Below are 13,745 nucleotides of genomic sequence, written 5' to 3'. Positions count from 1 at the left end.
ATTATTTTAAAGTAAGATAAAATCTAAATATACATAATAATATTCATTTCATACATTCCTATCATAAATTATTTTAAATATAATTTATAAAAACGAGACCATTACAAGAACTTATACTGTTGTTAATGGTTATTAACATTATATAACTAATTTTTATTTCAAGCTTAAAATTAATATCTATTATAGAAAATTTAAGGCCAATATCCAAAACGATAAACGACCGTCTAACATTAAGAAAGTCGAAGGTTCTATCATAACCACTTTTGTTATTGTCGTTTCTACTTACAAATAGAAACACTTAAAATATTGGAAATGTTTAAAATAATGTATGTAGGTAATTTAGGTTTCACTCATGATAAACATGACAGTTGCGCCCCTTGTGTCGTAGATTTTACAAGTCGGATTACATACCAAATCATAGAAAGTCGCGAAGGGTCTTTGACTTATTACCGATGAACAAATCGGCATTTCTAGAATAGGTTAAACAAAATGTATTGATACATATTTTTTTTTTATAGAATAGGTAAGCGGACGAGCGAGCATATACATTATATAGACATTGGCATTGTAAGAAATGTTAACCAACGCTTACACCGCCAATACGCCACCGCTCTTAGGAAATAAGGTGTTATGTCCCTTGTGCCTGTAATTACACTGGCTCACTCACCCTACAAACCGGAACACAACAGTACTACTGTTTTGCAATAGAATATCTGATGAGTGGGTGGTACCTACCCAGACGAACATGCACAAAGCCTTACCACCAATAAAAACATATGCACATACATGCACACTACTTAAGCAAAACCATATTAGCACTGATATTCTGAGGACATGTAAAATGCTAATGAAAATTAGAAATTAATAAAAATCTAAAGATAAAACTATTAAAAGATATTCAATGCTAGCACGCTGCAAGCTTGTTTCAATGCTAAATAGATTGATTGTATGATAATTGTTACATTTAATTACGGTATCGTTACAAGTATACGGTATAAATTAGAGCAATAATTACAAGTCTTAAGATCTCTTATCTTATCTATTAAGATATGACACAAATTGAAAAAGTATTTATTAATTCAGACAACTTCGTGTCTTTGTCGTTGTCTATGGTTCCGTATCCATACAATAATATTCTTTGAATTTATTTGTATCATTAATTGTATTATATCATTAATCGTAATAATAAAATAAAACTACCACCAGCTAGGAACGTATTCTACCAAAAAAAAAAAACCGAAGCTCAGAAAGAAACTCAGTAGTTACTCTCTTCCAGCTATTTAATAACATCGGTACATTAATGGAATCCAATAAATTATCTCGCATAGAAACACATACAATACGGGTTTAACAGCTTGCTTAGCCTACGGTACTACACGCTTTTATAGCTACACTAAAAACCTTTACTAATATTATAAATGCAAAAGTTCCTTTCTTTGTTTGTTTGTTCCGCTTTCACGTCTTAACTACTGAACCGATTATCATGAAATTTTGCATACACGTTGTCAGGGATACAGGAATGTGTGACCTCACACCTCCCTTCATACGCGTCTTGAGACCGACTAGCTTCCTACATTGTCGTTAATTTTAAATATAATATAAAATAAAAAGGTTTTCATTTCTAGTTGAAGGCATTATAAGACGACGATGTCCTAGTGACAAGAAGAGTTACATTATTTATTTATTAGCTGAAAAGACGTAGGTTACATTGCAATGAACACGTCATGTATCTACCGTATATGGAATATGACGTGACGTGACCTTTAATTGCCTATACAAGTATTATTTTTAAGAGAATAATAAATTACCTAGTTATGTCCTATGAGTAGATACCTTTTAATGTTAACATCAGTAAGATAGACAAAATGTAAACTTAAGTGATTAGCAAATAAGTGTATATAAGTGTATAGTGTTAGTGACCACTTACCATCAGGTGGCCCATATGCTCGTCCGCCTTCCTATTCTATAAAAAAATATAAAAAATGCTCATCACGAAATATATAAGATAATGGTGATGTAAAAAAAATATTCTTTAATACATGGAATGGTTAATGGGTCGTATCGACTTTTAAACAAACGTTGTATTTAATAACTAAGTATTAGAGAAATACCAACTAGATGTATGTAATCCTATTACTACATTCTAAAACATCCAATCCAATCAAACGTAGGCCAATTACGTTGAAACTCATGGACCGCTCCTAAAATCGGTTAATTATTATTTAATCTGTTAGCATTTATTAATGAAATATATTTAGTATCTGGTCATTACAACAGAGCTATACGTTTTATATCCTAAACAGTCCAACTTTGAATATTAATTTTGTTCTCGATTAACTCTTAAATTGATAAGGATTGTGTCCACGTTGAATTTATCGCGTTTAAGTCTTTTAATAGTTTTACGAGTAATTTTGGAGCATATAAAGTCATTTCGGTTTAAATTTAAATTAAGTTCTAGATAATATTAAGGTTGTTCTAATATGAATAGAGTTGATTTCTGTCAGTAAATACATTCAAAGTTTATTATAATGTAATAATGACTTGTTTTAGCTGTTCCTTTATATCATAAATAAATATAACGTTAGTAACTAACGAAGTTACGAATTTCCGCAATAATTTCAATAAATACTTTAGTGTAACGTATCTAAAGAGCAAAATACGGGAGCTACGCTGGATTTAATATTTGGAGCCCTTGAGTATAAACCTTTGTCTAGAAGGCCTAATTTTTTTGAACCGGTTAACAAATATATCTTGAATTATTAAATATATGGGTTTATATTATTTTTGAATTAACGGTGTGGTATTTTGAAGGAATTAAAAATGGACCTCGAGAAGGTAAATTTATTTGTTAGGATTTTTTTAATACAAAACCTTTATTTCTGTCACCTTTCTTATTGAGGCTCCGATAACAAAGCCCCAAATAGTACCACGAGGTGAGTTATAAAAACAAATTAAACACAAAAAATTAGAAGTGCTACGTAATCTTCAGTTCACATCCGTTATTCCTAGCGTCTAGCCTATCCCGGCTCTCAAGCCTTCAAACGATTCCTTACTAACTTGAAATCTGATACGATTAGTAATACGATGAGATATGCTAATAAAAACGGTTAGATTAAATCTAAAAAATACAACAATTTTATCGATGACGGACCTATTTCTCGAAATCAGTAAATTTCTCCTAATCGAAAACGTATCTAATTCGTCGGCTTGTAACCAATATAACTATTATAAGCGCCGCCTGCAAACATAAAAAGTTGAAGCCCCTAATTGCTTACACATAATTGGTGATTAAACACCACCTCTTCATCTTTTTGGACGATTTATGATCGTAAAATAAATAGATTGGTTGTTCATTTGCTTTTAATAGACGTTTAGTGTGTCTTTAAAATGTACAAGCTTTTCTAGATCTTATTTCTAAATCATTAAGTTATATATTAGCGTGTAATGTATTATATGTGATTGTTGTTTATGTATTTTCAAATGATGTACCGTTACAGTAATCTCTGTTCGATTTTGTCTTCTATAAACAAAGTTGTTTGTTTTTTAAGAAATTCGATTTTATGATGCGTTGGTTACAAAAACACTTATTTTAGGCGGAAGAAAGTGTTAAAATAAGCGTGTTAATAAGAATCAAGAACAGAGCAGTATTTGTTTGGGTTTAAAAAATCGAGCTGCTGATTCAATTCTAAAAATAAGAATCATAAAAAGTCATATATTTTACATGTGAATATTTTATCAAACATTTTATTTTACCTTTAAAATATAGCACAGATATAACCTGATGAAATTGAGAATATGAGTGTTAAAATTAAAATTGAATAATACCATGCCATTATAATATCATTATTTATTTTTGATTTTATCCTATAAGCCTCTACCTTATAGGCTTCATATACATATTTTTAGTTTTATTCTAAATAAAAAATCATTTCTCACCATTTATAAAACCAAAATTCACACACTACTTACCACTATTAAAAATAATGTCACTATTTCGTTTTATCGTATAAAATTCTAAACAACTATCTCTTTCATCCATAAACTGTCTCTATGAGAACTTACATAATTATTTCTCAGCGAGTGTGAACATGGTTATTAGCCGCGAAGATTTTACAGCATCCTTCACATCATAAGGGGTTTAATTTGATTATGACCGAGGCGATAGTTCACATTGTATCGATTGTAGTTCGATTAACGAGAAGTTATGAAAATAGTACGATTTTTTTTGAGTAACAAAGACTTGAGACTACAAAAATATATATGAACAAGAAAATTCAACAAGATACCTTGTAATATATTAATATTTCAAGCGTTTTAACTTTTACGATGATTACAAAAAATTCTCTAAATATTTTAAAAATGTTTTACCAATCTAAAAAGGTAAACATACTTGGCTTCAATCTCAACAATCTAAGCTTCACAATTTGACTCCTTTTGTACGACATATTTTAAAAAAGTAACATCAAATAGTAACCGCTTCCGCTAAGCCAAACAGTTTAACGCAACAAAGAATCCACGTGAAGACTCTATCATTTTCAACATAAGCGCGGCATCCAAAAAAGAGCATTGTCATAAAAATGAGAAAGGCCACGCACAAGAACCACCCATGACGATTTCCAAGCCACCGGCAATAAAAATGACCCACAAAAATACATTATTTACTATTATATATCGGCAAGGCGACAGACGGACTAATCACAAACCTAAATACAAACACGAGGAACGTAGGTGTAAAAGGTACGGGCGGTTGAGAGGAATTGTTTGATGATGCCATAGAAAAAGTAGCTCCTAAATTCGTCGGTAAGAATGAATAGCGTGAACCAATATTGACCGTTGTTTAATACACCCTTTCCCACGGTATCCTGATGGATTTTTCTCATGTTACGAGGTATAAAACTTATGTTTGACGTTATAGGGCGCCTAGTAAGTAATCAGTAACCCAAACAAATTGAGTCTCAAATATGTGCCTGATTATTCGAATCCTCGCTGCCCTCTGACTCAACGCCGGCTTTTAGCTTACAAAAGAATGCTAATTGGAATGCCTTTCGTATAATCGCTTATACTTTAATTCTAGTTAAACTTCTTCACACGTTTTGAATTTGGATATTTCATTCAAAGATTTGGTATATTGGAGTTGTTACATTTTTTATTTCTATTAGTATTTTGTACACGATAAAGAGCATTTATTTAAAGGTCAAATGAATGTCAGAAAAATACTATTTCTGTTTCGTAAAAAAACAAATATGTATATAATTAATATGTAGTTACAATTAATAGACAAAATAATATGTCAGACGACCCTATTAATACCGAGTCCATAATCAATTCATAAAATACCATTAGAACCAGTAGCCAGATCCTTGCCAACGATAAAGTTCCAATTGGGTATGCGGTTTCGTTAGAGTTCACCGTGTCAAACTCATTACCATTTCTCTACAACATTCGTTTACCTTCAACTTAAATTATATGTATGTTATTCACGTAATTTAACACTAAATTATATGAGATGGTAAAAAAAATCCAAAATGTAATATTAAAATACCATGTCTTATCTTATCCCCTCGGAAACACATTAATTTTCTCCAACTAGATTTATTCAATTGCAATGCCACACATTAAGTCGAGTATATTTTTATACCTCATTCGAATCAATAAGCGATAATACCAGTACATAATTCTCAAGTACAATCAATTTAAAACAAATAATATGGGTTATTTAAAACTAACAATCATGATTTAACATTAATTTCTCGTGCGATTTACGCATGCATTACTCTTAACGTTGGAGTTTAAATATAATTATCGCAAATCATAGTATTTGTATTGCACTTGCTATTCACGTCCGGACAAGACGTGATATTTTGTTAAATGGACTTCAATGGTCCAACGACTATCAATATCGATGATGCAAAGCAATTAAATGCCTTAGCTACTCAAGAATATGCACTAGAATTGCTTGTAAACGGTAATGTAAATAAGCTTGAAGACGTCAATTTTTTAACCGACAATAATAATCTTTATGTGAATGCAGGTAAAGTTTGTTTTAATAAAAGTGATCTCCAGGGTGCAATGATTAATGTTGTGAGTGCCCCCGCTGTGTTGTTTGTTACACTTGTCAGTGATGTAATTTTAATTTATCAGTTGGAGTAATATACAGACCTCCGATTGGATTCCGCTTTGCCAATCCTCCCGGCTATATGCCAACGTCGTATCTCACGCATGTAACTCTTAAGATATTTTATATCTAATTTATCTTAAGGCATTATTATTTACTATTCTACATATAATACTATAATCTTGAATAACTTGAAAAACTAGTAATAAGCAGTTTTAGCAAAGAGCACCAACGTTGTTAAATAGTAGTCGGTTTAATTTCTGCAATTAGACATATGATGATCAAAGCACATAGGTTAAGCTGTAGCAATAGTGTTAAATAAATACAAACCTGACACCAAACACGGCTCGCTTTGTATTTGCGACTTTATCTAGGATTTCGGTCACGTCTCGGCAGATTATGTTCGTGACACCGAAGTAATAAATTTCAACTACATTCGGCATGTCACTTTGTCCAATTTAATCCATAACCTAAATTATATCATGATTTTACGAAATTGTTACGTGTATAGTACAAAGCGTTCTTACAATTAATACAATGTTAACCTCGGTGATTTATTGCTTGCTTACTTTTGCATGTGTATTTTACCAAAGACACGGGGATTATTATCAAAAGTCATACAAGGTGAAATAGACTTTAATCTGAGCTTTATGAAATCGCATTAATCGAAATCAAAATATATTTAAGTCAAGTAGGCTCTTGTAAGTATGTTTAAATTGTCATTTTACAAGATAAATTATGTTAAGGTATATCGGGATGTAGATTTTTACCAAAGGAACCGCAAGATCTTTGATACTCTTTCTTAGCTATCATGTATATGTAATAATCTGTTAATGAAAATGTATTCAATAAATTAAAAAAAAATACTATAAAATTTTACAATTACAATGTTTGTTTAATTTAATTTATTTGAAATGAATTATGATGATAAAATAATTTATTTTGTTACAGATACCCTTCACGGTAGTCTTGAACGATTAAAGCGAGTGGAATTACCAAGGTATTTACACGTGCCATTAATTAAGAATTTAATAACATTTTACGATCAATCGTCTCTGTCATTAAAAATACTCAATAATGCTTCAACAGTCATAAATCTCGATTTAGAATCTTCTGTGAGTGTCAAGTGTTTTTCCTCATAAACAAAAGCTCAGCTGTGAATGTAAACGTTCTAAAATGTTATTGATTTTTGTTGCAAGTGGTTTGGACCACGTTGGCCATTCTCAATAGAGACTAGCTTGCTACGCAGGAGATATAATAGTACACAAGTGTGTGCGCCCCACACAAGTGCAACCTTTACATTCATACTTTACTTTTCGACTGGACGATAATTTGACCTGAGAGAGAGATCAGGCACTGCATGAATCAATGGTCACACGCTCATTCAGTAGTAGCATTGCAGCTTGCCACCGCCAACATCTTAACTGAAAATAAGACCGATTTGAAAACGGGACCTCACAATCTGCAATCGAATTAGCTACTACATCAATGAGACAAACCACACGATATAGGTACGGCGCTTACGTCGTTTTATGCGATGACATAACTATGGTTCTTTGGGTCGAAATTTTCTAGAATAAATAATATATTCATAATGTATAAGATGGAACTGCATTCTTTTCTAAAAAATCGTTTGGCAAAGTCAGTTCGATTCTAATTATTATTATTATTTCATAAATTATAATTTATTATAAATTCAAAAAGTGTTGTAGACTTTTTGAATTTTGATAAATTAAACACCGCCCAAAGTAAATAGTTTCATCTATTAATTAATAGTTTCTTTTGCGAGTTTTTTATATGAATGATACCGATTTGTTAACTTTCTTTACCCGTGTAAAAAGTGAAGTCATTTCTCAACTGTCAACTTGGATCCAACGAATCTCGCCACCAGCGCTGTCACTAATCGTTCTAAAGATGTCACCCGACCACTTTACTCTGACAAATGAAACGGCATCTTAGTACCAATTTGTATCCTTTGTTTCTTTAAATGCCGCTTTCATTAACTCTCTCTATATCTTAATTTAACGTATGAATGACGTCGTACTGTTGCTGTCACTTTGACAGCTAACTTTAGTAATCATTAATTTCGCTGTCTCATTGCTATTTCGTTCTGTTTTTATTATTAAAATGTGTCTAAAAGAAATATATATAATTATATGTAGACTAAAATCACTTCTGATTTTAAAAAACCTGTGTAATATAAATAAAGGAATATAATTCGAATTTTTAACACTTATGATTCAAAAACTCACTTCCGTTTGACATTTGTTACCAATATTTACTATATTGCTTAAAATTAGACAAAAGATTATGATAATTAAGGTTATGATATTAAAAATGACGAGACCCTACATAGAGTACGTCTGTAGAACTACTTTTTCTAAAAGATTTCGAGAATCCGAATTCTACTAAATGTGAGCTTATAACTATTATTCTCTTTTATATTTATTTTTTTTACATTTTTACATACAAATTAATAAATGATAATTAGAATAATTTTGGAAGTTAAAGAAAATACTTCAAAAGTGTTATTATAATAACTGCCTATTTAAAGCCCATAACGGACCCATACCGGACGTTTGGATATGAGTTAAAAAGAGAAAATTATTTTTTTTTTTTAAATTAACGTTCCAATTTTTTTTTATTGTTCTTCCATATAAATAATTTATTTTAATTAAAAACGATAAGTTATTTTTTTCTACGAATTATATTATCTGTAAATAAAGCACATTAGCTGGAATATTATATATTTTCTTATCATTTATATAATGTTATATAAAAAAATCTCATGGAAGTTTGATTTTTTTTTAATTCTTTCGTGACAAATGAACAAAGAAAAATGTTTTTTTTTATTAGCTATATAGTCTAGGAGGTAATTCATTTGGATTTAAATATGTTAAATGAATCAATAAATCAAATTAACGATACAGATGGAACTCATTATAAATTTTATTTCATACGCGCTGTAAATAACAATTCCATACTTGATCACATGAAAGAAGCCGACAACAGATCACTCGAGACTTAATGTGATGTATAATTTTCCGTGTTGGATTCCTGATTTTTACATGTTCACGGCATGATTGATATTCGTTATCTCAGGAAGCTTGTTGTCTAAGCGGAGCAATATTTTATAGTTATTTAATTATGCGACATTAAGTCATAGTAAGTTTGATATATGATTACATTAAAACAATATATTATACTCGATTTTATATCTATCCTTCGGTAAGATATGAAATTATTTGTGATATGTATTATATTATTTACATTCTTTTTTTTAAAATGTAAATGGATGAACGCAAGTCTTTGTATTAGTTCGTCTGGGTATATATGACCCACTCATCAAATAATTTACAGTCAAACGGCAATAGAGCGTGTGATCCAGTTTTATGTATAATATATTAGTTTTGTTTATCTCATAAAAGCATAGCATCGACACTGTCTAGGATATAACATGCTTGTCAAGAAACAAACATTGTACCTATCAAGAAGTACAGACTCAGACCATAGTTTTTTATTCCAGTCTTATTTTATTTTTTTAAGTTCCCAAGGTCACACATTGGCACATTGGCTATTTAAGGGATGATTAATATTTCTTACAGAGCCAAAGTCTATGGGTGGTGACCTAATATTATAAAATCAGGTGTCCCGATTGTCAGGCTATTTTCTATGGTATATTAGTATTTAAATATTAAAAAAATGAATACGATAAGTTTTAATTATTTTTAAAGGATGTGTTTCGTTTAATATTAGGATAATGTAAAGCTATTTTGTTTATTCACAACATTAATATCTATTTGCCTTGACGTCTAACGTGTATGTTTTTTTTAAACATTTTTTTCGAGAGAAACCATAATACGTAATCTTACTGGACTCTTCCATTATTGCTCAACATTTGGGAATGAAACGATCGCGTCCTGTATTTTACTGAACATTTGTAAGCAATTACAAGACATGATACAAAAATCTTTCAGCAGTTCTTCTCAGGTCAGGCTTTTCCAAACCGGTGGTAGATTTTAATTTGATAATGAATAAGTAAGTGTAACCCTTATATGTCGATAAAGGAATTTGTTTCAAATTGATATCATTTAAATGGCGTCGCAGACTGTTCCTTGTGATCGTGATTTGAAATATTATCACGTTTAGGAGTTATTTTAAATAACCGGTCACTTTCCCAATCCGGTTTTACTCCAGCACACCATACATTGTTTAATACGTAGATGCCACGTATAAAATGTACAACGTACATACTTTATCGTATAGATCCCACGAATAGTGATTTGATCGATTTACGAATTCAAAATATTCAGCGAACTCTCGGTCGAAGAGATGTATGCTATTCGTGCGTAACAGATTATATACAGGTTGAGTTAAAATTATGGATAGATGGTCTTACCCGCATGTCAACAAAATCATAAAAATTTTTAAAAAACAATTGTCTTTTGTTTTTTTAAAAACCAAACTACTTTATTGTTACAGCCATTTACTTTATTTTTATATAGCGGTAGACTTTTACACATGATTTTATTTATAAGATTATATATTATATTTTTGGCTGCTTGGTTTATAGTATTCGTTCAAATAGCTAATACCAAAAGATGGCCGAATAGGCCGAATAAAATGTCAAGTGTTTTTAGATTAAATGTTTTATCTTAAACACTAATGGCGTTACTTATAAACATTGTTGAGCTGGTAAATAGTTACTATGTTGTCTTCTTCTTTCGAATGTCAAATCAACCATGACAGAAAGAGCGAAATCAGTTATTAACTAGACAACTGCTAAGCGATGTTTATAAGGAAAGCCTTATAAACAAAAATAAAACACAACTTCACTCATTACAATAAAATATTAAAGATATTATAATTACATTGCTAGTTGGCATTTAAATACAATCTACAAAACTATTATATTAAAATGGTTTTTTTTTTGGATCATAAACTTTGCATAAGGATAACTACGCAGGAGGCATTAAAGCACACAAGCGCTTGCACAAACACAAGTGCACTCTTTATTCCTTCGCTCTCATATAATCCAATGGAACTGCAAAACCGACACAACCGGAGAGAGTTCAGCCGCAAGACCATCGGCTATACGTGCTTTCTGAGGCACGGGAGTGTAAACACTGACTACGTGCTGCTAATGAGAATTCGTTGACGAAAATTTGTTTTGTTGATCGTTGAAAGTTGAAAAGGTGATTTGAACCCAAATCCTCGGAATCTGCAGCGCTATAAGCTTGCTACTAAACCAACGAAGCAGTTAGGACTTTGATTAACAATATGGTGCTGAAATAGTGTACCATTTAAAAGTTATTTCAATACTCACAAGCATATCTCGGGTCAAGTTCGCCTAACGCCTTTTGATTGAAGCAGATTGTTTTTAATTCATTTTCATTTTGTACCATGCTATCACTAAATATACTTTTAACATTACTGTTAACCAAATAGATGCTTTTTAAATTTGCTTCTTATTGTATTGCATTAAGGTCTATAATATTTTTATAAAACTGAAAATCAGTCATATTGTAAATTGGTAAAGATGCGTCATTGCATTTCTCTTTATATTCAAACATCTTAATAGAATTGGCGCTTGACACTGTTTCATTGTCAATGACATGCGACTTTCATTATAAAGCTTCAAATAATATGTGGATTAAACCTATTTCTTTTTTGTTTTTGTTATGTTTAGTTTACATTGTAAAGAAAATCTCATTTTATGTTCTACTAAATCAAAATTAATTAAGTGCCTCCCAATATATGTCATGAAAACAGGAAAACACCAACGCGCTTATTATCTGTGTGTAGTGATAGCGAGCCTAAAATATTTTCCTTTACAATTCGAGTGTGAAATTTGAAAAATATTATACCGTGGTATTTATTTTTAACCATTTTTAAACTCACGCCCGTGTGGTCGTGATGCAAGCAGTCGAGTAAGTACATTTTGTTTTCATATCGATCGATGCCGGTGGCCGGCGCGTGCGCAATAAATAAAATATACTGTCATATTCAAATCAATTTTATTTAGAGCTCTTTCGCATTTCAACGTTTTATGTACATCCGTGTTGAGGTATTTTCGGAAATAAAATATAAAAAACATCATATCAATGTACTCAGGCTTTTAGTATAGTTCTAGTTTTTTGAAACATATCGGAAGCAACAGTATCGACCTGATGGTTTTGACGCACGTTTGCGCCTAACCTTCATTTATAAAACAAAATTTATAGGCAGAGATAACCGAGTAAATAGAACACGAATCTAATTAGCTAGCAGCACTAAATTTTCAAATATTTATTTATGCTTATAATTCATCTCAAGCTCGGCGACGAAAGACCAAACCGTGATTCAACTTGTGTCCCACTCCTGGCAGTTCCTTTACTTTTACTTTTCTGTAAGTTTAAGTACGGAACTTATTAGGGCTAGAATGCATTACTATTTTACAATTAATATATCATGTTAATCTCGTTTATAATTTTAAGTTACGCAACTTGATTATTTAAATAACTTAATTGATTTATTTAAATGAACATAGTTCCCAAGAGAATAAAGGTCAGGTAATCAGAAATCCTTACGTACCAATACAATTCGACGATCGCAGATTCGACTAATTCTCGGAACTTCCGCATAATAAGATCACAGAGCCATCAAAATAAAAGGGCTCGAAGATTTAATGACAGGCGCTGACAGATGGGATGTACGTTCGTCAACGGAAAGTAGATGCATTATAAGATGGTTACGCGTTACAATGCCACTTTGATCTGGCACCATTGCATTTTGATATGAGATTGATAGCTTGCACTGGATAATATGACAATGAGTATAACCTTATATTAAAATATAATTATTATTTGTCTCTGTGTATGTTTTATTGATATAAATAAATATTGATAAATATATATTTATGTATATTTTTGATCCAGTTCCTATTCATTTGGTATATTAGGTAATTATATGGAAAATCGATGACGAAAATTATATCAATGGATATTCTTGTAAAAGCAGTACACAGTTTTTAATCAGAATTTGTATCAATGTGATCAATATATTAGAAATAAAAACTGCGCATAAAAGCTATTTACTCGAAATTAAAAACTTAAATGGTTTGAAAATTTTTAACGCTTTCTTTTTTTTTTGGTGTATGTTGATTTAGTTAATATATGTAAAAAATCAATAGATAAGATAACCGTTAATTATATATTTAAACAAAAACATTTCACTTATTACACAATTCCAGTTTCAAAAGCCAATATCATTGAATAGACGAAACTAGATTGTGCTGTGAAATCGGAGGGTGACTTTAATTAAAAGCTTGTAAAATATCAACCATTGTAAGGAATAGTTTACCAAACAAATTAATTATTACGTAGATACATTTGTATGTATTGAATTACTAATTATTTATTAGCATATTTAATTGTATGCCTTGCATATACTAAATAATTACTATAATCTTTGTTATTGTGTTATTAAATTTTAATGGCTTTTGAGACGCACAAATGCATGGAACTGCCTAGTATTTCTAGTCGGCATTTTAAATTTAGATTTTGATTCAAATATATTAATTTATCAAAGAAAGCATTGACAATGTTTTTTTATATGAAAATATAAAAAAAACATTGTCAATAAGATGGCC

General features: G+C 30.6%; 1 protein-coding gene across 4 annotated transcripts in view; it reads left to right on the top strand.

Moving 5' to 3' along the window:
* Positions 1–13,745, top strand: part of LOC126773426 (uncharacterized) — a 214,030-nt gene that overhangs the window by 125,174 nt on the left and 75,111 nt on the right. For 2 of the 4 annotated variants that reach the window (XM_050494378.1, XM_050494379.1), the window contains one exon: positions 7,067–7,115. The exons of the other annotated variants lie outside the window; for them this stretch is intronic. The gene's annotated coding sequence lies outside the window, so the exon portion shown is untranslated. The remainder of the gene's footprint in view (positions 1–7,066; positions 7,116–13,745) is intronic. 4 annotated transcript variants of the gene reach the window in all.

The sequence above is a fragment of the Nymphalis io genome, chromosome 14, assembly GCF_905147045.1.
Source record: "Nymphalis io chromosome 14, ilAglIoxx1.1, whole genome shotgun sequence".
NCBI classification, from domain to species: Eukaryota; Metazoa; Arthropoda; class Insecta; order Lepidoptera; family Nymphalidae; genus Nymphalis; species Nymphalis io.
Note: the sequence above shows the minus strand (reverse complement) of the source record. Positions and strands in the feature narration are given on the sequence as shown.